This window comes from Mobula birostris, chromosome 25 (genome assembly GCF_030028105.1).
Source record: "Mobula birostris isolate sMobBir1 chromosome 25, sMobBir1.hap1, whole genome shotgun sequence".
NCBI classification, from domain to species: Eukaryota; Metazoa; Chordata; class Chondrichthyes; order Myliobatiformes; family Myliobatidae; genus Mobula; species Mobula birostris.
In genome coordinates, this window is record NC_092394.1 from 40,424,302 (window position 1) to 40,447,730 (window position 23,429).

Consider the following 23,429-nt stretch of genomic DNA (forward strand, 5'->3'; position numbering starts at 1 on the left):
AGTTCATCCATGCAACCTTTAAATGCTTGCCATTGCATATCCACCGTCAATCCTTTAAGTATCATTTGCCAGTCTATCTTAGCTAATTCACATCTCATACCTTCAAAGTTACCCTTCTTTAAGTTCAGAACCTTTGTTTCTGAATTAACTATGTCACTCTCCGTCTTAATGAAGAATTCCACCATATTATGGTCACTCTTACCCAAGGGGCCTCTCACGACAAGATTGCTAATTAACCCTTCCTCATTGCTCAATACCCACTCTAGAATAGCCTGCCCTCTAGTTGGTTCCTCGACATGTTGGTTCAAAAAACCATCCCGCATACATTCCAAGAAATCCTCTTTCTCAGCACCCTTACCAATTTGGTTCACCCAATCTACATGTAGATTGAAGTCACCCATTATAACTGCTGTTCCTTTATTGCACACATTTCTAATTTCCTGTTTAATACCATCCCCAACCTCACTGCTACTGTTAGGTGGCCTGTACACAACTCCCACCAGCGTTTTCTGCCCCTTAGTGTTATGCAGCTCTACCCATATCGATTCCACATCTTCCTGGCTTATGTCCTTCCTTTCTATTGCGTTAATCTCCTCTCTAACCAGCAACGACACCCCACCTCCTTTTCTTTCATGTCTATCCTTCCTGAATATTGAATATCCCTGAATGTTGAGCTCCCATCCTTGGTCACCCTGGAGCCATGTCTCTGTGATCCCGACTATATCATATTCATTAATAACAATCTGCACTTTTAATTCATCCACCTTGTTACGAATGCTCCTTGCATTGACACACAAAGCCTTCAGGCGCGCTTTTACAACTCCCTTAGCCCTTATACAATTATGTTGAAAAGTGACCCTTTCTGATTCTTACCCTGGATTTGTCGGCCTGCCACTTTTACTTTTCACCTTACTACTTTTTGCTTCTACCCTCATTTTACACCCCTCTGTCTCTCTGCACTGGTTCCCATCCCCCTGTTGTGAACTAGCCTCCTCTCTCTTAGTCTCTTTAATTTGATTCCCACCCCCCAACCATTCTAGTTTAAAGTCACCTCAGTAGCCCTCGCTAATCTCCCTGCCAGGATATTGGTCCCCCTAGGATTCAAGTGTAACTCGTCCTTTTTGTACAGGTCACGCCTGCGCCAAAAGAGGTCCCAATGATCCAAAAACTTGAATCCCTGCCCCCTGCTCCAATCCTTCAGCCACACATTTATCCTCCACCTCATTGGTGAAGGGTCAGATAGTGTTGTGGAAGCAGGTCATCTACAGAAGGGCATGGATTGATTAGGAGAACGGGCAAAGAAGTTGCAGATGGAATATAGTGTAAGAAAGTGTATGGTCATGCAATTATGTAGAAGGAATAAAGGTGTAGACTATTTTCTAAACAGAGAACAAATTCAGAAATTAGAGGAAGAAAGGGATTTAGGAACTCTAGTGCAGATTCAGTAAAGGTTAACTTTCAGGTTGAGTCGGTGGTGAGGAAGGCAAATGCAATGTTAGCATTAATTTCAAGAGGTCTAGAATATAAAATCAAGGGTGTAATGCTGAGACTTTATAAAGTGTTGGTCAGACCAAGTTGGAGTATTGTGAGCAGTTCTGGGCACCATATCTAAGAAGGGATGTCCTGGAATTGGAGAGGGTCCAGAATGATCCTGGGGAATGAAAGCATTGATGTATGAGGAGTGTTTGATGGCTCTAGGTCTGTACTTACTGGGGTTTAGAAGAATGGGGGAGTTTCTCATTGAAACCTACTACATATTGAAAGATCTAGGTAGAGTGGATGTGGAGAGTATGTTTCGAGTAGTGAGAGAGTCTAGGACCAGACAGCACAAGCTCAGAATAGGAACATACATAAGAACATAAGCAATAAGAGGAGGAGTAGGCCATTCAGCCCATCAAGCCTGCCCCACCATTCACTAAGATCATGGCTGATCTGTCTGTAAACTCATCTCCATCTGCCTGCCTTTTCCCCATAACCCTTAATTCACTTACTATATCAAAACCTATCTAATTGTTTCTTAAATATATTTAGTGAAGAAGCCTCAACTGCTTCCCTGGGCAGAGAATTCCACAGATTCACCACCCTCTGAGAAAAACAGTTTCTCCTCATCTCCATCCTAAATCTTCTCCCCTGAATCTTGAGGCAATATCCCCTAGTTCCAGTCTCACCTGCCAATGGAAACAACTTTCCCACTTCTATCTTATCGATCCCTTTCAAATGTTATATGTTTCTATAAGATCCTCTCTCATTCTTCTGAATTCCAGAGAGTATAGTCCCAGGCGACTCAATCTCTCCTCATAGGTTAACTCTTTCATCCCTGGAATCAACCTGGTGAACCTCCTCTGCACTGCCTCCAAAGCCAGTATATCCTTCCTCAAGTATGGAGACCAGAAATACACACAGTACTCCAGGTGTGGCCTCACCAGTACCCTGTACAGTTGCAGCATGACCTCCCTGCTCTTGAATTCAATCTCTCTAGCAATGAAGGCCAACATTCCATTTGCCTTCTTAATAACCTGTTGTACCTGCAAGCCAACTTTTTGCGATTCATGAACAAGCATTCCCAAGTCCCTCTGCACAACAGCATGCTGCAATCTTTCACCATTTAAATAATAATCTGCTCTTCTATTATTCCTTCCAAAGTGGATGATCTCGCATTTACCAACATTGTATTCCATCCGCCAGATCTTGGCCCACTCACTTAACCTATCTATATCCTTCTGCAGACTCTCCACATCCTCTGTACAATTTGCTTTTCCACTCAGTTTAGTGTCATCAGCAAATTTTGCCACGTTACACTCAGTCCCCTCTTCCAAATCATCAATGTAAATGCTAAACAGCTGCGGGCCCAGCACCGACCCCTGTGACGCCCCACTCACCACTGACTGCCAACCGGAGAAACACCCATTTATACCAACTCTCTGCCTTCTATTGGTTAACCAAACCACTATCCTTGCCAATACACTTCCTCCGACTCCACGCATCCGTATCTTATTTATAAGTCTCTTGTACAACACCTTAACAAATGCCTTCTGGAAATCCAAGTATACAACATCCACCTGTTCCCCTCTATCCACTGCACTCATTATGTCCTCAAAGAACAGAATAGAATAGAGGGACATCCCTTTAGAATAGAGAGGAGGAGGAATTTCTTTAGCTAGAAGGTGGCAAATCTGTGGAAATCATTGCCATGGTTGCCTCTGGAGATCAATCCACTGGGTACAGTTAAAGTAGAGATTGATAGGTTCTTGATTTACTAAAATGTTGCCTGGGTTTCATCTAAGTTACAGAGAAAGGTTGAACAAGTTAGGTCTTTATTCTTTGGAGCGTAGAAGGTTGAGGGGGGACTTGATAGAGGTATTTAAAATTATGAGGAGGATAGATAGAGTTGACGTGGATAGGCTTTTTCCTTTGAGAGTGGGGGAGATTCAAACAAGAGGACATGAGTTGAGGGTTAAAAGTTTAGGGGTAATATGAGAGGGAACTTCTTTACTCAGAGAGTGGTAGCTGTGTAGAATGAGCTTCTAGCAGAAGTGGTTGAGGCAGGTTCGATGTTGTCGTTTAAAGTTAATTTGGATAGCTATATGGACAGAAAAGGAATGGAGGGTTATGGGCTGAGTGCAGGTCGGTGGGACTAGGTGAGAGTAAGAGTTCGGCACGGACCAGAAGGGCCGAGATGGCCTGTTTCCGTGCTGTAATTGTTATATGGTTATATTGATTAGTAAGGACAGCAAAAGTTATGAGTAGAAGGCAGGAGAACGGGGTTGAGAGGGGAAATAAATCAGTCATGATCAAATGGTGGAGCAAACTCAATGGGTCGAGTGGCCTAATTGTACACCTATGTCTTATGGTATTTTTTAATGCCTTGCACTGTACTGCTGCCATAAAAACAACTAATTTCATAACAGATGTCATTGGTGACACACCTGATTCAGATTCTGGACATTTTGCGGCATTGAATCCATGAGCTGGTGCCACTCTCTTGCTGCTGTCCTCTGCACCCATCTCCAGCTTGTACTTGGTGCTTGCTGAAGGCTTTTTTCTCCTCACTGTGGAAGACAATGTGGGCACATGCAAGGCCCCAGCATGAATTTACCAAAACATTCAGGAGAACCCTTCAAATGTAATGCCTTAATGAGATGTCTAAATACTCTGGCTGAAATTGACACTCCTGTATCATCAAAATGTCCACTTTTCAGTCCTCCCTTCGAGTTGATTGTCATGTGTACAAGTACAGTTAGGTACAGAGCTACAAAAAACTTGCACGGTGGAACATTTGCCCAGTTGGTGAAAGATGTATGGAGGTGGGCATCTACATTAAAGCTGCAATGGCAAAAAGACATGAGGGCCCCTCCACACACCAGCACTCTTGCATTCCCCAAACCCCAGGAATTGCCCTCTGAGATGGCAAACTGAGATTGGCAGATATTTATTATGTGAGGTTTCCCAACAGCATCGTGCAAAGCTTGAGAAGTGGAGCTGACATAGCATCTGGCTAGGGAGCTGCATAGCCTCTTCCTACTTCGGCATTGCGATCAATCAGAGTCACCTATCAGATTGCTGTGAAGTATCCACGCTCCAGAGGAGTAATCCTGACATAAAGCCTTGCCCAACACATTTCCATTCATTAACATTGGGAAAAAAACCCATTTATCTCCACCCATTTACTAGTGTACACAGACCATGGCACAAAACTGACAACCTCTTGAGTCAGACCACAAAACGGAAAGCAAAAGAGTTGGGAAGGTTGTCACACTACTGCATTGTGCGCGGGGGAGAGATTTAGGAGGTTACGTGAGAGGGACAGATAGATGCACGGCTCAAGTGGTGCAAAGGGATTAGTTTCTAGGTTAGGGCTGTGCTTTATGCCTATGTGATATGTACAGAGTTTCATCTATTCTTAATCCAGCAGGTGTCCATCTATGGGGTCAAAGGTTAGAAGAGGATATTGCATTTAGAACCTTCTTGCATTTTGGAAGTCACTGGTGAAATGTATAAATTGGACTTCATTACTTAGTCAATCAATTTTCAGGGTGTGGGCACCATTTACACGGTTGTTATCTGTGATGGCCCCTGAGAAAGTGGTGGTGAGGTCTCCTTCTTGTGGTTCCTGTGGTCAAAGTACTCCCACAGTGCTGTTGGATGGGGTGTTCCAGGATTTAGACCCAGAAACAATAAAGAACCGGAGACATACTCATAAACAGGTTGAAGAGGTGGGGAACTTGTAGAGTTGATGCTGTTCACTTGCACCTGATGCCCCTGTGGTATCTTGGTGGTAGAAGAAGTGTATCTGGGAATTGCGGCTGGGGTGAATTGAGGTGCATTTGATTTAACGTTGGGTGTCAGCAGTGAAGTGGATGGATATTCAGGTTGGTGGATGGAGTACCAGCACTAGTCAGTTTGGCTGATTTGCCCTAGGTAGTGTCTACCTTTTTGAGAGCAGCTAGAACTGCACTCATAGAGACTTACATAGAGTGTCCTATCATACTGCTGACTTTTACGTTGTAGGTGATGTAAAGACTTCATGATGCCAGGAGATTCACTAGCCATGGTAAGTGCAGCCTCTCACCTGCACTTGCAGCCATGGTAATGTGGCTGGTTCAGGCAGGTCATTGGACAATGCTGTCCCCAGGTGCAGATGATAACGGTAATGCCATTGAAAACCAAGGATTCTCTCTGGTTGGAGATGGTCATTTTCTGGCACTTCTGTGCCACAAATCTTGCCTTCCATCTGTTAGTGTATGTATTCAAACCAGATCAACAAGGGCTAATATTAAGCTCTGTAAGTTCCAGTTCAAGTTTATTGTCATTCATCCATGTACACAGCTAAACAGAACACTGTTCCTCCAGGACCAAGGTGAAGAGACACAGTAGATACTGACACACACAGCACATAGCACATATAGTTATGATAGCACATACAGTAACAAAAAATATTAGCACAAGTCCCTGAGTGACATGGACAAAGATTGATGGTGCTTGGGATGTTGTCCTGGAGCGATGTTTCCGCAAGAACAAACACGCAGCAGTTTCTCATCTCATGCTAGTTCAGCAGATGAAGGCAAGTCAGCTTGTCTCATGTTGGGTCAGCTGCAGACATTCTAGTTTTAACTCCAGGCAGTGAATACTGGAGAACAGCACAGACTGGAAAGGTTGTCCCCCAACCCAGCATGGATGATATTTCTAGTGCCTCAGTTCTCCTCCTGCACTTTCTCTGGTACCTCCTCCCGGGGGTGGCTGGTCTGTGTAATAACTGAGGCCATGCAGCTATTAATGAACCAATAAGCCGGATGCAATATTTTATATTACCACTGTCCAACAGGGTCTCGCAATCACAAAAAATGCTTCAGACACCCACTTGCACCATTTGTTGGACCTGGAGTGCCCGCTGTGACCAGTCATGCCGCCATCTTACCGGAAACATATGATTCAGAATCAGAATCAGGTTTATTATCACTGGCATGTGACGTGAAATTTGTTAGCAGCAGCAGTTCAATGCAATACATAATTTAGAAGAGTAAGAAAAAAAAATAAATAACTAAATCAATTACAGTATATGTACATTGAATAGATTAAAAATTGTGCAAAAACAGAAATAATATATATTAAAAATGTGAGGTAGTGTTCACCGATTCAATATCCATTTAGGAATCGGATGGCAGAGGGGAAGAAGCTGTCCTTGAGTCGCTGAGTGTGTGCCTTCAGGCTTCTGTACCTCCTACCTGATGGTAACAGTGAGAAAAGGGCATGCCCTGGATGCTGGAGGTACTTAATAATGGATGCTGTCTTTCTGAGACACCGCTCCCTGAAGATGCCTGGGTACTTTGTAGGCTAGTGCCCTAGATGGAGCCGACTAGATTTACAACCTTCTGCATTCTTTCGATCCTGTGCAGTAACTACACTCCCCTCCATACCAGACAGTGATGCAGCCTGTCAGAATGCTCTCCACAGTACATCTATAGAAACTTTTGAGTATATTTGTTGACATACCAAATCACTTCAAACTCCTAATGAAAGACAGACATCGTCTTGTCTTCTTTATAGCTGCATCGATATGTTGGGACCAGGTTAGATCCTCAGAGATCTTAACATCCAGGAACTTGAAACTGCTTACTCTCTCCACTTCTAGTCCCTCTATGAGGATTGGCGTGTGACTCTCACCCCAAAGAGGTGAGTAGGTATACACCAGAGTAATTTTCAGACTCTCCTTCATTTTAAAATCTTTTTTATTCATTATTATTAAAGATCAACAAAAAATTACATTAAGGTAATCAAGTCAACATGTCAACATATACAATGAAGAATTAAATTACCAAATAACTGATTAACAAAGCTAAACAATATATCAATAATAATAAGAAAAAATAAAGTGTCAAGAATATTTTTTAAGGAAAAAAAGAAGATAAAAAAGAACCGTTACTAACTAAAACAAAAAAACCCCTACTAACAAAAAACAAAACAAAAAGATCCATTGGGAGCACAACCCCAGAGCTATACGCCATACAAACTTCCATAAAAGAAAAACATTAATCCGCCAACTCAAATCCATTTAAACAAAAATCAGAAGGAAACCATCTTAATTAAGTCAAATCAGATGATAGTAGTGGGCAAATAAACCCTATCTTTTCTCAAAGTCAAATCAAGGATCAAAAGTTCAACTTCTGATTTTCTCCAAACTAAGACATAGCATCACCTGAGAGAACCATTGTATCAAAGTGGGAGCAGAGGCATCTTTCCATTTCAATAAAATAGTCCTCCTGGCCAATAATGTAACAAATGCAATTACATGTTGATCTGATATAGAAATACCATGAATATATTGAGGGATTATACCAAATAAAGCTGTCAATTTATTAGGTGGTAAATTAATTTTTAAAGCTTTAGAAATTGTAGAGAAAATAGATTTCCAAAACTGTTTCATTACAGAACACGACCAAAACATATGTGTCAATGTAGCTGTCTCGGTTTTACATCTATCACACTGACTATCAACATTAGGAAACATCTTAGACAGTCTCTCCTTTGTCAAATAGTAACAATGTACAATTTTAAATTGAATTAAAGAGTGACTGGTACAGATCGAAGAAGAGTTAACCAGCTTCAAAATTTGCAACCAATCCTCCATTATCAAGGTCATGATAAGCTCTCTTTCCCAATCTTGCTTAATCTTAAGTGAAGGGTAATTGTGCTGTTGTAACAGTAAATTATAAATTTTCCCAATAAAACCTTTCACTGAGGGTTCATTTTAAAAATAATATCTAACAGGTCAGAATCCTGTATATATGGAAAATTACTTAAATATTCTTGTAAGAAATGTCTGACCTGAAGATATTGCAAGAAACGTGAGTACGAGAGAGAGTATTTAGTTACTAATTTCTCAAAAGACATCAATCGGCCTTCTTGGAATAGATCCATGAAGGAATAGACTCCTTTATTCCTCTAAAGAAGAAAGGTAGGATCTCTTAATGAAGGTGTAAATAAATAATTTTGATAAATTAAACTAAGAGGGTTAAATTTTTTGAGATTAAAAAAATTATGAAACTGGTACCAAATTCATAATGACTGCTTAATCATAGGATATAAATTTAGATTAGCAATTTTGTCTGGTTGTCCAGGTGAAGAAGCTCCTAACAACGAGGTTAAATGTAACTGTTTCACAGCTTTCAATTCCAAATCAGCCCAAGATGGTCGTTCGTTTTTATCAGCCCAATATAACCAAGAACACATATAACGTATATTAATAGCCCAATAGTACATTCTTAAATTAGGCAGGGCAAGACCTCCATCCTTTTTTAATTTTTGTAAATGATATTTTCCAATTCTTGGTATTTATTATTCCAAACAAAAGATGAAATAATAGAATCAACCTGATCAAAAAACTTCTTATTTAAAAAAAAAATAGGGATATTTTGAAATACATATAAAAATTTTGGTAAAATTATCATTTTAACTGCATGAATTCGGCTGGCTAATGAAAGTGTAAGTGGATTCCATCTACAAAATAATTGCTTCATAAAACCCGCTAAAGGAACCAAATTAGCTCTATAAAGGTCTCTATGATTTTTAATGATAATAATACCTAAATATTTGAAAGAGTCCGTGACTTTAAAAGGAATGTCATCATATATAGAGCAGAATCGGAGGTTCTGATGACGTCATCGTTTAGAATGGCAGCTTAAATCAGTAGCGCCTCTGGAAAAACGCATATTTTGCTGCATTAATCCATCAAATATAAGATCTTTCGAAAATATTTGAATTGATAAGGGGAGCAAGAACGGGGAGGAAGAATGGAGATAAAAAAAGCACCACTGTGGAGCCTATGGAAGAGATAGGTACAGCGCACGGCTCTCCTACACATGTGTGGGGCGGCGAAGCTGACGATGGGCCTCGTGCAGGCGAAGCGGCAAATATGATAAGGATTCTGGAAGAGATAAGGGAAGTCCAAAAAGGTATAAAACAGCAACTCAATGATATAAAGTCAGAGCTCGCCAACGTCAATCAGAAAATAGCGGTGCCAGAGACTCGAATTGAGAAGGTGGAAGATCGTGTACAAAACCTGGAACAAATACTAAGTAAGACAATAAAAATATTAAATCAACAGAAAAGTAAATTGCTTGACCAGGAGGGAAGATCGCAACGGAAAAGTATCAGGATTTGTAATGTTCCCGAAGGAGCGGAAGGATTGCTGATGATGGACTTTGTAGACAAGCTGCAGCAGGAGGCGCTGGAGATTCCCCAGACTATGGAGATTGAAATTGAGAGGGCGCATCATTTGCTCGTCCCGCGGCCTTCTGGACACAGAGAAAGTAAACCGCGCTCAATAGTACTTAGGTTCCTTCGATTCAAGAGCAAGGTGGAGATTCTACGAAGGGCCTGGGGTAAGAAGAGGGTTTTTTGGAAGGGGAAGTTAATATACTTTGATCATGATTACCCCCCAGCAGTCCTACAGAAATGGAAGGAATATTCCGAAGCAAAACGAATATTAAAGCAAGAAAAGATTAAATTCCAAGCCCCGTACCCTGCTAAACTGAGGGTATTTTACCAAGAAGGGATACGACTGTACCAGACAGTGGAAGAGGCAACTACAGACATGAAGAACAGAGGACTGTCCATTAGCGTGGTCAAACCAAGGCAAAGTCTGGCTGAGCAGTTATCCCGAACTGCTTGGGAAATAGTAAGAGAACCGAGAAAGCAGGGGACGGGAGCATGACGACAAAAGGATATTAGGAAGATACGGTCAGTTCTCCGAGGGCAGCCCTCACCTCCTCCAGAAGAGCCATGAGGTTTGGCTAACTTTAAAAGTGCTGATAAACTAAACGGAAGCAAAAATAGATGGTGATATACCTATCTCGAGAAATACGTATTATAATGTGGATTTTATATTACTCAATTTTTAAAACTTGATTTATTCATTCCTTTTTCCCCACCTAAATGAGGATATATACATGGGAGGAATACACAGGGAAATCATTTTTGTGTAATGGACATAGTATTTTTACTTATTTTATAGGTACTGCAATGGGGGCCCTCAACTCACAGATAGGAGGAGCTACCCCCACGGCGAGACGTTTCTTCTAGCCCAACCCAGGGTCATCTAGAGACCCCAGCCTTGGAATCACACCTTCGTTACTTTTTAAAAATTATTCGCGTTTCTTGGCTCTTACGTCTTCAGGGAGTAGATCGAATAAGTTATATTCTGCAAATTTCAATGATATACTAACAGATAAATACACATGGCTAAGGACAAAGCAAAATTCATTTCTTTTAATGTCAATGGGGTGTAGAAACCAGTCAAGCGCAGTAAAATTCTATCAAAAATGAAAAAAGAACAAGCCCATGTAGTATATTTACAGGAAACTCACTTAAGTGATAATGAACATGGAAAATTGAAGAGAATGGGCTTCACTAATTTGTTCTTCTCCTCATATAAATCAGGACATAGAAGGGGAGCTGCTATTCTCATCTCAAGCAAGCTAAATTTTGAAAAAATATTCAAAATGGGAGATAAGGAGGGCAGATATATTCATGTAAAGGGGATTATAGATGGAAATCCAATTACTTTATTGAATATATATGCACTCCCAGGAACTGATACTGGTTTCTTCCAGAAAATTACTAATATTCTGGCAACGGAAACAGAAGGACTCTTGATATATGGGGGAGACTTAAATTTACAGTTAAAACCAAAGTTAGACTCTTCCAACAGAAAAACTTATGAAGCAAAGTCCTTGCATAAGAAAGTTAACACTCTTTTTGAGGATGTTGGTCTAATTGATATATGGAGGGACCTTTTCCCCGACAGAAAGGATTACACTCATTATTCTGCCCCCCATTCCGTATATACAAGAATAGACTATTTCATAACATTTGGAAAAGATAGAGATAAAATAATCACCTGTGGAATTGGGACAATAGATGTAAGTGACCATGCACCTATATATTTATCTGTTGATTTTGACCTACAACCAAAGAATACTATTTGAAAACTAAATTCAAGTCTACTCAATGATCCCTATTTTATTGAACAAATTAAAAAAAGAAATTGGTCTTTACTTAGAATTCAATGATAATGGAGAGGATTCACCTCCCATTCTATGGGATACTCTGAAGGCTGTCTTAAGAGGGAAAATTATAGCAATATCTTCATATAAGAAAAAAATAAGGAATAAAACACTAGAGGAATTACAAAATAAGCTGAAGGAACTAGAAAAAAAACACAAATTGAGTTTGGCACAGGATATACTAGAGGAAATTAAAGAATTAGGAATGTAATTAATAGCTTGGCTACACAAGAAATTAGAAAAAAATTAATGTTTCTGAAACAGAGACACTATGAAAGTGGACCTAAATCTATGAAAATACTGGCGTGGAAACTGAAAAAAAAAGATAGCAGAAAATACAATTTATATAAATAAGGGATCCAAGAACAAAAGTGATAAAAAAATAAGCTAAGTGAAATTCAAGAAGCTTTTGAAATGTTTTACAAAACTCTATATTCCAAAGTTCCAGGGGGAAGCAAAACCCAAATTGACACCTTCCTGAATTCTTTAGAGTTACCCACTTTAAGCAAAGAACAAAATAGAACAATGACTGCTGACATAACTGAAGCTGAACTAAAAACTGCAATTAGTAGGCTTAAATTAAGCAAGTCACGAGGATCAGATGGATATATGGCAGAGTGGTATAAAGCAGGGGTCCCCAACCTTTTTTGCACAGCGGACCGGTTTAATATTGACAATATTCTTGCGGACCGGCCGACGGGGGCGGTGTGTTAATCATGACCGGAATATAGGTGATAAGTCAACTATAAGTCACTTATCAGTGGCTAATACACTCAATTTTGTTTCTGTGTTTATCTAACAAATTTAATATTAAACACACAGCGCATATTTTCCTTGCATGAATATAGTGATAAGTCAATTATAAGTCATAAGGGGGTTCCTTATGTCCAGTCTATTCCGCAATTTGGTTTTCGTTGCATTCATTGCAGAAAACTCCGCCTCGCAGAAATATGATGTTGGCAGTAACCATATAACCATATAAGCATATAACAATTACAGCACGGAAACAGGCCATCTCGGCCCTTCTAGTCCGTGCTGAACTCTTACCCTCACCTAGTCCCACTGACATGCACTCAGCCCATAACCCTCCATTCCTTTCCTGTCCATATATCTATCCAATTTAACTTTAAACGACAACATCGAACCTGCCTCAACCACTCCTGCTGGAAGCTTGTTCCACACAGCTACCACTCTCTGAGTAAAGAAGTTCCCCCTCATGTTACCCCTAAACTTTTGCCCTTTAACTCTCAACTTATGTCCTCTTGTTTGAATATCCCCCACTCTCAATGGAAAAAGCCTATCCACGTCAACTCTATCTATCCCCCTCATAATTTTGAATAACTCTATCAAGACCCCCTCAACCTTCCACGCTCCAAAGAATAAAGACCTAACTTGTTCAACCTTTCTCTGTAACTTAGGAGATGAAACCCAGGCAACACTTTAGTAAATCTCCTCTGTACTCTCTCAATTTTATTGACATCTTTCCCATAATTTGGTGACACAATACTCCAAATTTGGCCTCACCAATGCCTTAGACAATTTCAACATTACATCCCAACTCCGATACTCAATGCTCTGATTAATAAAGGGCAGCATACCAAAAGCTTTCTTCACCACCGTATCCACATGAGATTCCACCTTCAGGGAACTATGCACCATTATTCCTAGATCCCCCTGTTCTACTGCATTCTTCAATGCCCTACCATTTACCATGTATGTCCTATTTTGATTAGTCCTACCAAAATGTAGCACCTCATATTTTTCAGCATTAAACGCCATTTGCCATCTTTCAGCCCACTCTTCTAACTGGCCTAAATCTCTCTGCAAGCTTTGAAAACCTGCTTCATTATCCACAAAGCCACCTATCTTAGTATCATCTGCATACTTACTAATCCAATTTACCACCCCATCATCCAGATCATTAATATATATGACAAACAACATTGGACCCAGTACAGATCCCTGAGGCACACCACTAGACACCGTCCCCCAATCTGACACACAGTTATCCACCACTACTCTCTGGCGTCTCCCACCCAGTCACTGCTGAATCCATTTTACTACTTCGATAATAATGCCTAACGATTGAACCTACCTAACTAACCTTCCTTGTGGAACCTTGTCAAAGGCCTTACTGAAGTCCATATAGACAACATCCACTGCTTTACCCTCGTTAACTTTCCTAGTAACCTTTTCAAAAAATTCAATAAGATTTGTCAAACATGACCTTCCATGCACAAATACATGTTGACTGTTCCTAATCAGACCCTGTCTATCCAGATAATTATATATCATCTCTATGAATACTTCCCATCAATTTACCCACCACTGACGTCAAGCTCGCAGGCCGGCAATTGCTAGGTTTACTCTTGGAACCCTTTTTAAACAATGGAACCACATGAGCAATATGCCAATCCTCTGGCACCATCGCCGTTTCTAATGACATTTGAAATATTTCTGTCAGAGCCCCTGCTATTTCCACACTAACTTCCCTCAAGGTCCTAGGGAATATCTTGTCTGGACCCAGAGAATTATCCACTTTTGTATTCCTTAAAAGCACCAGTACTTCCTCTTCTTTAATTGTTATACTTTCCATAACTACCATAAATGGAAGCAACATTTTCAGCACTTTCGTGGCTATCTCAGGGTATTCAGCTTTGACTTTGATCCAGAATGCCGGCAGAGATGTTATGTCAAACATACTTTTCAGCCCACCATCATTTGAAAGCTCGAGGAGTTGATCTTCTTCCCGCGCTGACATGGATGACTCACCGGGGACATTCACAAATGGGTCACGGCCCCATTCCTTTGCACATCTTAGGTCATTTGCGGTTGGGAAGTAACGCTCGAATTCTGTTGACAGCGAAGATAAGTGTTCGCGCACTAGCTGTAAGCCTTAATCTCTCCCAAATTCCCAGCTAATGTTGGGAACATGTCAAATATGCCCCTGTCCACTCGCCATCCCCACAGTTCCAGTTTGGCTGTTATTGCAGACCCTGGCCCTGGCTCTCCCCCTTGATAGCCACCTGATTTCAGTGTGTAAAAGAAGGCGTTTGTGCTCTGCATCCATTTCCTCGCAAAGCTGCTCAAACAGACCTGAGTTAAGGGCTTTCGCTTTGATGTGATTGATAACTTCAACAACGTCACTCAATACGCTGTTAAGATCAGGTGACATTTTTCAGCTAGCCAGCATTTCCCTGTGTGTGACACAGTGTGTGGACTGGCATTCAGGAGCAACCTCTTTGACTCGGGTAGTGAAACCAGGCTCATTAAGCCGTTCCAACAGCTGTGCTTCGATGTCCTCCGCTATGTCATCGATTCTCCTTGAATCTGTGATAGCTGAAAGAGAAACCTGTGCCATCTTGTTAGCTGCAGCTTCTCCCAACAGTTCACGGCACATGTCCTTGGCAGCAGGCAGAATCAATTCTTCACCAACGGTGAAAGGCTTCTTAACCTTAGCAATACAGCTAGCCACTAAGTACGAAGCTCTCAGAGCAGCAGCATTTGTGAAGGTGGTGACGCTCAGCACTTGCTTCCGTCTCGCTTGCTCACGTTTTTTCCACTCTAAAAACTCAATGGGTTTGTCTTTAGTGCAGGGTGCTTGGAATCAAGGTGCCGAAGCAGATTTGAGGGCTTCATTGCCTCATTAGACAGCTTGTCTCCACATATCACACACAGGGGGCTTGGAGCGTGCGAGTCACCGGTTGCAGTAAAGCCATACTTTATGTACGACTCGTCGTATTTTCTGTTGAAGGAAGCTTTCTTTTTTTTTGCGGTCTCGGCTTCAGCTGTCTCTGTGTTATCATCATCGTTAGGCCTTTTATGCCCCCTAACATCTCTTCCAAATAAACTCTCAAGCGATGTTTGTTTTTTACTCATCGAGTAGTTGTAGGTTAATGACCGACTGATGTCCTCGCGTGGGTAATGACCTCACATGCGTTCAAGTTCAACAGTGTGTGTCAGGGGATGAGGAAAGGTACAGTTGACTCATATCATTTCCTCGCGGCCCGGTAGCACATGCTTTGCGGCCCGGTGGTTGAGGACCACTGGTATAAAGAGTTTAGAAGTGAGTTAATTCCTATTTTACTCCCTGCACTGAACTGGGCCCTAAGAAAGACGCAAATGCCACCCAGCTGGAAGGAGGTGATAATCTCAGCTATACCGAAAGGAGGCAAGGATAAAATGGAATGTGGGTCATTTAGACCAATATCTGTTCTTAATGTGGATTATAGAATATTTACTTCCATCATGGCCAAATGATTAGAAGAGTTTCTACACACATTGATACGCCAAACACAAGACAATATACGAAGGACACTTCACACTATGGTTCATATAAATAAAATGAAATTGAAGCAATAGTGATAAGCGTGGATGCTAAAAAGGCATTTGATTCGGTTAATTGGAATTTTCTTTGCAGAGTTTTACATAGATTTGGCCTACATGACACAATTATTAAAACTATACAGGCACTATACGACAATCCTACTGCCAGGATTAAAATCAATGGATATTTATCTCATAGTTTTACCCTAGAAAGGGGCACGAGACAGGGTTGTGCATGGTCACCGCTACTCTTCGCATTATATCTGGAACCATTAGCTCAATACATCAGACAAAATAAAGATATCAGGGGAATTACTATTAAAGGGACAGAGCATAAATTGGCCTGTTACCTGGATGACATTTTGATCTACCTAGGGCAACCAACATACTCTTTACCTAAATTGATGCAATCCTTTGAACAATATGGCCAATTATCAGTATACAAGATCAACGTAGGTAAAACCCAACTACTTTCATAGAACTATAGCCCACCAAGAGAAATTGAAAGTAGATATCCTTGGGTATGGCAAATAGAATCCGTCAAATATTTAGGCATCATTATGCTACTGTGTACATACATCTTTTGATGCTTCTGGACACATCTTCAGTGATGTTCCTGGAATCATCGGGTGTTTCGGGTCTTTCAACATCATACAACCTCCTCCAGGTGACCCAGCCGGGGCTGATCAGACCCCAGCTTGTGTCCAGATGGCTAGCTACTTATGACTCCATGGCTGCCCTCTTTTGAGCCACAGCCATCTTGAGGCCCTCTCTGCCGCATCAGTGGTACTGCGGATGGCTCTCCTCTACCTCTCTCCCTCGATGCCCAAAATGCTGAAGGCTCTAACTAAAGAGTGAGCTACGAATCCCCTACAACCAACCTCCACTGGGAGACACCTCGCTCTCCATCCAGCCTGCTGACAAAATACTAGGCAAAATTATCAGAAGGCAATTATCAGCCTATATATAAAAAAATTAAGGAAGATATAACAAGATGGAACCTAATTCCTTTTCTTTGTCTCATTTCAAGGATTGAATCTATTAAAATGAAAATACTGCCCAGACTACTATATCTCTTTCAGACCCTACCAACAGAGATTAACCAAAATCAATTCAATGAATGGAACAAAATGTTTTATATATATATATATATATATATGGCAAGGTAAAAGGCCTAGGGTTCATCTCAAAACTTTGTAATTAGCCAAGGAAAAGGGGGGATGGGGCCTACCTTCTCTTAGAGATGATTATTTTGCAGCACAGTTGAGAGCTGTGATATGCTGGTGCAACCCATCATATGACGCTCAATGGAAAAACATTGAGGAGAGGATACTTTCCATCCCCATACAGGCAATTTTGGCTGATAACAAACTACAAAGTTACATAAATAATATTGACAACCCATGTGTGAAATGGACTCTTAAAATATGGAAAACTATTATAAAAGAATATAAACTGGAGAGAGACATTGCAATTCTTAGATGGTGTGCATATGACTCGGATTTTATGCCGAATAAACTGGATGCTAGATTTAAGAACCGGACAGCTAAAGGAATAACAGCTATTTGCAATATAATGAAAGAAGGAACACTGTTCAGTTTTGAAATGCTCAAAGAGAAACACCTATTAGAGAAACAAGACTTTTACCGGTGTTTACAGATGTGACAGTATGTTAATAGGACGGTTAAAAACGTAACCAAGGCAAGTACAGGTACATGTCTGATAGAGCTATTTAGAAAAGCATATAATTCAGACAACGGTAGTAGAGTAATTTCAAGTGTTTATAAGGGTTTGTCAAATCTTAAATCACATTCAAATTCATACATTAAAACAAAATGGGAGAAGGAAGGAGGGATAATAATATCTGAGGTAGACTGGACAATAATATGGAGGTATCATAAGACCATAAGACCATAAGACAAAGGAGCAGAAGTAGGCCATTCGGCTGATCGAGTCTGCTCTGCCATTTTATCATGAGCTGATCCATTTTATCCTATTTAGTCCCACTGCCCCGCCTTCTCACCATAACCTTTGATGCCCTGGCTACTCAGATACCTATCAATCTCTGCCTTAAATACACCCAATGACTTGGCCTCCACTGCTGCCCGTGGCAACAAATTCCATAGATTCACCACCCTCTGACTAAAAAAATTTTTTCGCATTTCTGTTCTGAAAGGGCGCCCTTCAATCCTGAAGTCATGCCCTCTCGTACTAGACTCCCCCATCATGGGAAACAACTTTGCCACATCCACTCTGTCCATGCCTTTTAACATTCGAAATGTTTCTGTGAGGTCTCCCCTCATTCTTCTAAACTCCAAGGAATACAGTCCAAGAGTGGACAAACATTCCTCATATGCTAACCCTCTCATTCCCGGAATCATTCTAGTGAATCTTCTCTGTACCCTCTCCAACGTCAGCACATCCTTTCCTAAATAAGGAGAGGTATGCCCTCTCCTTAGCTTTAACTTTGGCTTTGACTTCCCTTGTCAACCACGGTTGCATCCTTTTTCCACTCGAAAATTTCTTCTTTTTTGGAATATACCTGTCTTGCACATTCCTCATTTCTCGCATAAACTCCAGCCACTGCTGCTCTGCAGTATTTCCCGCCAGTGTCTCTTTCCAGTCAACTTTGGCCAGTTCCTCTCTCATGCCACTGTAGTTTCCTTTACTCCACTGAAACACCGACACATCAGATTTCGGCTTCTCTTTTTCTAATTTCACAGTGAACTCAATCATGTTATGATCACTGCCTCCTAAGGGTTCCTTCACCTCAATCTCTCCAATCACCTCCGATTCATTACACAATACCCAATCCAGTACAGCCGATCCCCTAGTGGGCTCAACAACAAGCTGTTCAAAAAAGCCCTCTCGCAGACATTCTACAAATTCTCTCTCTTGAGATACAGTGCCGACCTGATTTTTCCAATCTACTCGCATGTTAAAATCCCCCACAATTATCATAACACTGCCCTTCTGACAAGCCTTTTCTATTTCCAGTTGTAATTTGTAGTCCACATCACTGCAGCTGTTTGGAGGCCTATAAATAACTGCCATCAGGGTCCTTTTACCCCTGCTATTCCTTAGCTCAACCCATAAAGATTCTGCACCTTCCGATCCTATATCACCTCTTTCTAATGACTTAATATCATTTCTTACCAATAAAGCCACGCCTCCCCCTCTGCCTACCTTACTATCCTTCCGATATACTGTGTATCTTTGGACGTTCAGCTCCCAGAGACATGCATCCTTTAGCCAGGTCTCAGTGATGGCCACAATATCATACCTGCCAATCTGTAGCTGTACAACAAGATCATCCACCTTATTTTTTATGCTGCGTGCATTTAAGTACAACACCTTAAGACCAGTATTTGATACTTTTTGCTTTGATTTCACTGCAACTTTATTGCACTGCAACTCATCCCAATGGCTACACATTTGCCCCATCACCTGCCTGTCTTTCCTGACATCTTTACTGCTCACTATCTTAGATTTATTTCTGTTTTCCCCTTCCTCCGCTCTATCATTCCGGTTCCCATCCCCCTGCCAAATTAGTTTAAACCCTCCCTAACAGCTCTATTAAACTTTCCCGCCAGGATATATCAATGGAAGTGTACCAGTTCACAGAAATGGAGGGAGTTCGGGTGGAAAATCTTGATAAGATATTTCCTTACACCCTCTCAGAAATCACATTATGATAGTAACCCCCCTGCTTGCTGGAGAAATTGTGGAAATCAAAATGCAAACCATTATTATATTTTCTGGGAATGCCCCGTTATCAAAGACTATTGGAGTGGGATACATAATGTCCTACAAGACATCCTTAAATGTGAAATACCCTTAGAGAGTAAGGCCATATATTTTGGGTATATACCTCAAGAATGGTTGAAAAGAGATAAATATTTAATGAAGGTACTGCTGGTAGCTCGTAAAAAGACCCTCACCAGGAGATGGTTATCACAGGAGAGCCCAGCTTTAAACGTACGGATGGAAATTACAATGGACATTTACAAAATGGAAAAGATAACAGCATCTGTTAATCATAAGTTGGAACAATTTTATTCATACTGGGAAAAAAAGGTTTAACTACATAACACCTCATAGGCCTGATTTTATTCTCACAAGTCAATGAATATGTTGTAAAAAAAATTCACTCCCTACTCTGTACATAGTTTTCTTCCTTCGATTGTTCTTTCTTTCCTCTCCTTTCTGTAAGTGTATACCTCAGGTAAGTATTATGTGGAGATTTGTGACAAATATGATTATATGATATATATGTACAGTATCTGAAATACATCTTATGGAAATGTTTGATGATGAAATTCAATAAAAAATAAATTACCAGAAAAAAGAAGCAGAATCATTTAGGGGAAATAATTCACTTTTATAAAGGTTTAGTTTATATCCCAAAAACTCTCCAAGTTCATTTAATAATTTCAATAAACTAGGAATGGATTCTTCAGGATTCGAAACATAAACTAAGAGATCGTCAGCGTAAGGGGAGATCTTATGAATAGTCCCATTTATGGAAATTCCATGGATGTCTTTAGCTTCATGAAGTGCAACGGCCAAGAGTTCCAACACTAAATTAAATAACAAGGGACCTAACGGATATCCTTGTCTTGTACCCTGCAAGAGTCGTAAAAAAGGAGATCTGCAATTATTAGTAATAACAGCAGCAATAGGGCTTTTATATACCATTCTAACGCACATTAAAATTAATACCAAAGTCGAATTTCTCTAAAATGTTAACTAAGTATTTCCATTCAACTCTGTCAAATGCCTTTTCAGCATCAAAAGAAACAACACATTGGGGAGTCTTAGAAAAGGATGAGTATATAACATTTAACAGTCTCCAAATATTAGAGAAGGAATAACAGCCCTTTACAAAACCTGCTTGGTCCTGAGAGATAATTTTAGCTAGGATATTCTCCAGTCGATTAGCCATTATTTTTGAAAGAATTTTAGCATCCACATTTAATAATGAAATAGGTCTATATGAAGCACAATCAGTAGGGTCTTCATCTTTCTTAAGAATTAAAGAAATAGAAGCTTCATAAAATGTGGAAGGTAATTCTTCTATCAAAAAAAATCTTTAAGCATTTCCAACATATATGGAGAAAGCAATTTTTCAAATTGTTTATAAAATTTTACAGAATTACCATCCAATCCAGGAGCTTTACCAGATTGCATTGAAAGAATAGCTTTCTGAATTTCGTTTTCAGTAATAGGAGCATCAAGAGTTTGTTGATCTTCAACAGAAATTCGAGGAAAATCAATCTTTTGTAAAAAGGCATTCATTTTAGAAGGGTCAGCTGGAAACTGAGATTTATAAAGTTCAGTGTAAAAGTCTTGAAAAATTTTATTGATGTCTTCATAATTACAAGCTAAACTACCGTCTCCCTTATGAATTTTTAAAATTTGTCTTTTGGCTCTAGCTGCTTTTAATTGAGATGCTAATAGCTTATTATTTTTATCTCCAAACACATAAAATTGACTTTTCAATTTAAGCAAATTTCTTTCAATAGGATAAGTTAATAGTAAATTATATTGTGATTGGAGTTCAACCCTTTGTTTAAATAAATCAATGTTAGGAGAGATTGCATAAATATAATCCAAGTCTTTAATTTGTTGTGAAATCTTATCTAACTCTATTTTTGTCTGTTTCTTAAGCTTAGCTAAATAGGAGATTATCTGACTGCGCAAATATGCTTTAAATGTATCCCATATAATCAATTTCGACACATCTCCCGTATTGTTAAAAAGAAAAAAATCTTTTATCTGAGTCTCAATAAATTTGAGAAATTCCGAACTTTGTAATAAATTTTCTGGAAAACGCTAAGGCAAATTTGCAATACCGACATCATTCAATTCAAAAGACTCTCCTATCGGCAGCTCTAAACAGAGGCCAGGCCAGGCAAACATTTCATTGTGAGGTCTTACGCATATACTGGGTGGCCACTTTATTAGATACAGTACCTCCTGTATCTAATGTAGTGGCCACTGAATGTGTGTTTGTGATCATGTGTTGCTGCAGCTCATCTTCTTCAAGGTTCGATGTGTTGTGCATTCAGAGATGCTCTTCTGCACACCACTGTTGTAACGAATGCTTATTTGAGTTACCGTCGCCTTCCTGTCAGTCTGAACCAGTCTGGCCATTCTCCTCTGACCTCTCTCATTAACAACATGCTTTCACCCACAGAACAGCCGCTCACTGAATGCTTTTTGATTTACACACCATTCTTTATAAACTTTAGAGACTGCTGTGTGTGAAAATCCCAGGAAATCAGCAGTTTCTGAAATACCAGTCATTTCACAGCCAAAGCCACTTAGATCACGTTTCTTCCCCAATCTGATGTTTGGTCTGAACAACAACTGAACCTCTTGACCATGTCTGCGTGCTGTTGTGCATTGAGTTGCTGCCACTTGATTGACTGATTAGATAATTGCATTAATGAGCAGGTGTGCTAATAAAGTGGCCACTGAGAGTATTTTCATACCTCCTAAACAACACACACACAATGCTGGAGGAACTCAGCAGGCCAGGCAGCATCTATGGAAAAAAGTACAGTTAACCTTTTGGGCCGAGACCCTTCAGCAGGAAGGGTCCTGCTGAAGGGTCACGACCCAAAAATTGACTTTTGGAATTTTCCTTATTTGTATGGGTATCAAATAGCTAAACACAAAGCAGTATTATCTTAATCTTCTCAGTTCTTTAGTTCATCTCTCATCTTCAACTACTAGACCTCTATCACTGTTTGTTTCCATTTCCCTTCTATCAAGTTCTATCAACTCTTAATAAAGTGATCATGAAGCAACAAATTTTATGCCTCTTTCCTGACTTCTGAAAGACCTTCGGATAAAACACTAGCATCCAACAAGTGGCATAGTCAGCAGTTATTACAGAGTTCAGACCTTGGAACAATTGAACACACAATAGGAATTTTTGTGTATAACAACAGGGTAAGGAATTTTTCTGTTCCTCTGTTGTTTGAAAGATAAAGGATTCTGGCTTTGAATATTGTATGGAAATCAGGATTCTTATTAAAAAACAGAAAAAACCTTGGATTAAGGCACTGGAATTTAACATCTGACACCCACTGGGTTGAGTTGCTTATATGCCTGACAACAGATACTCTGTTCTGAGCATTGTTGTGGGAGGATATTACCAGGACGATAGAGAAATAGATTTAAGGATTTGTAATAAGCTTTCTAGAAGAAGTGTGAGTCTCCATTGCCGTGAGCTTCTGGTCTATGGTCATTCAAAGTGTGGAAAGAACATCTGCAATGGTATTAAGGAACTCAAGGCTATGCTTTGGAAACACACAGAAACCCTTCATAAGTGGAAGAAGGATTGCATCAGCTCACAATCTACTGACTCTGTTGGCTTACTGCCATCTTCTGGCCCATTTGGTGAAGAGCCTGCAGTTTATAAATTGGATTCATTGGTCACCTTAGAAATTCAGGAACAAAACGTGTCATCCTTGATCACAAAGGACTGCCTTAGAGGCTTCGGGTTAAGATAAACAGAGGGTAAAGTTGAAC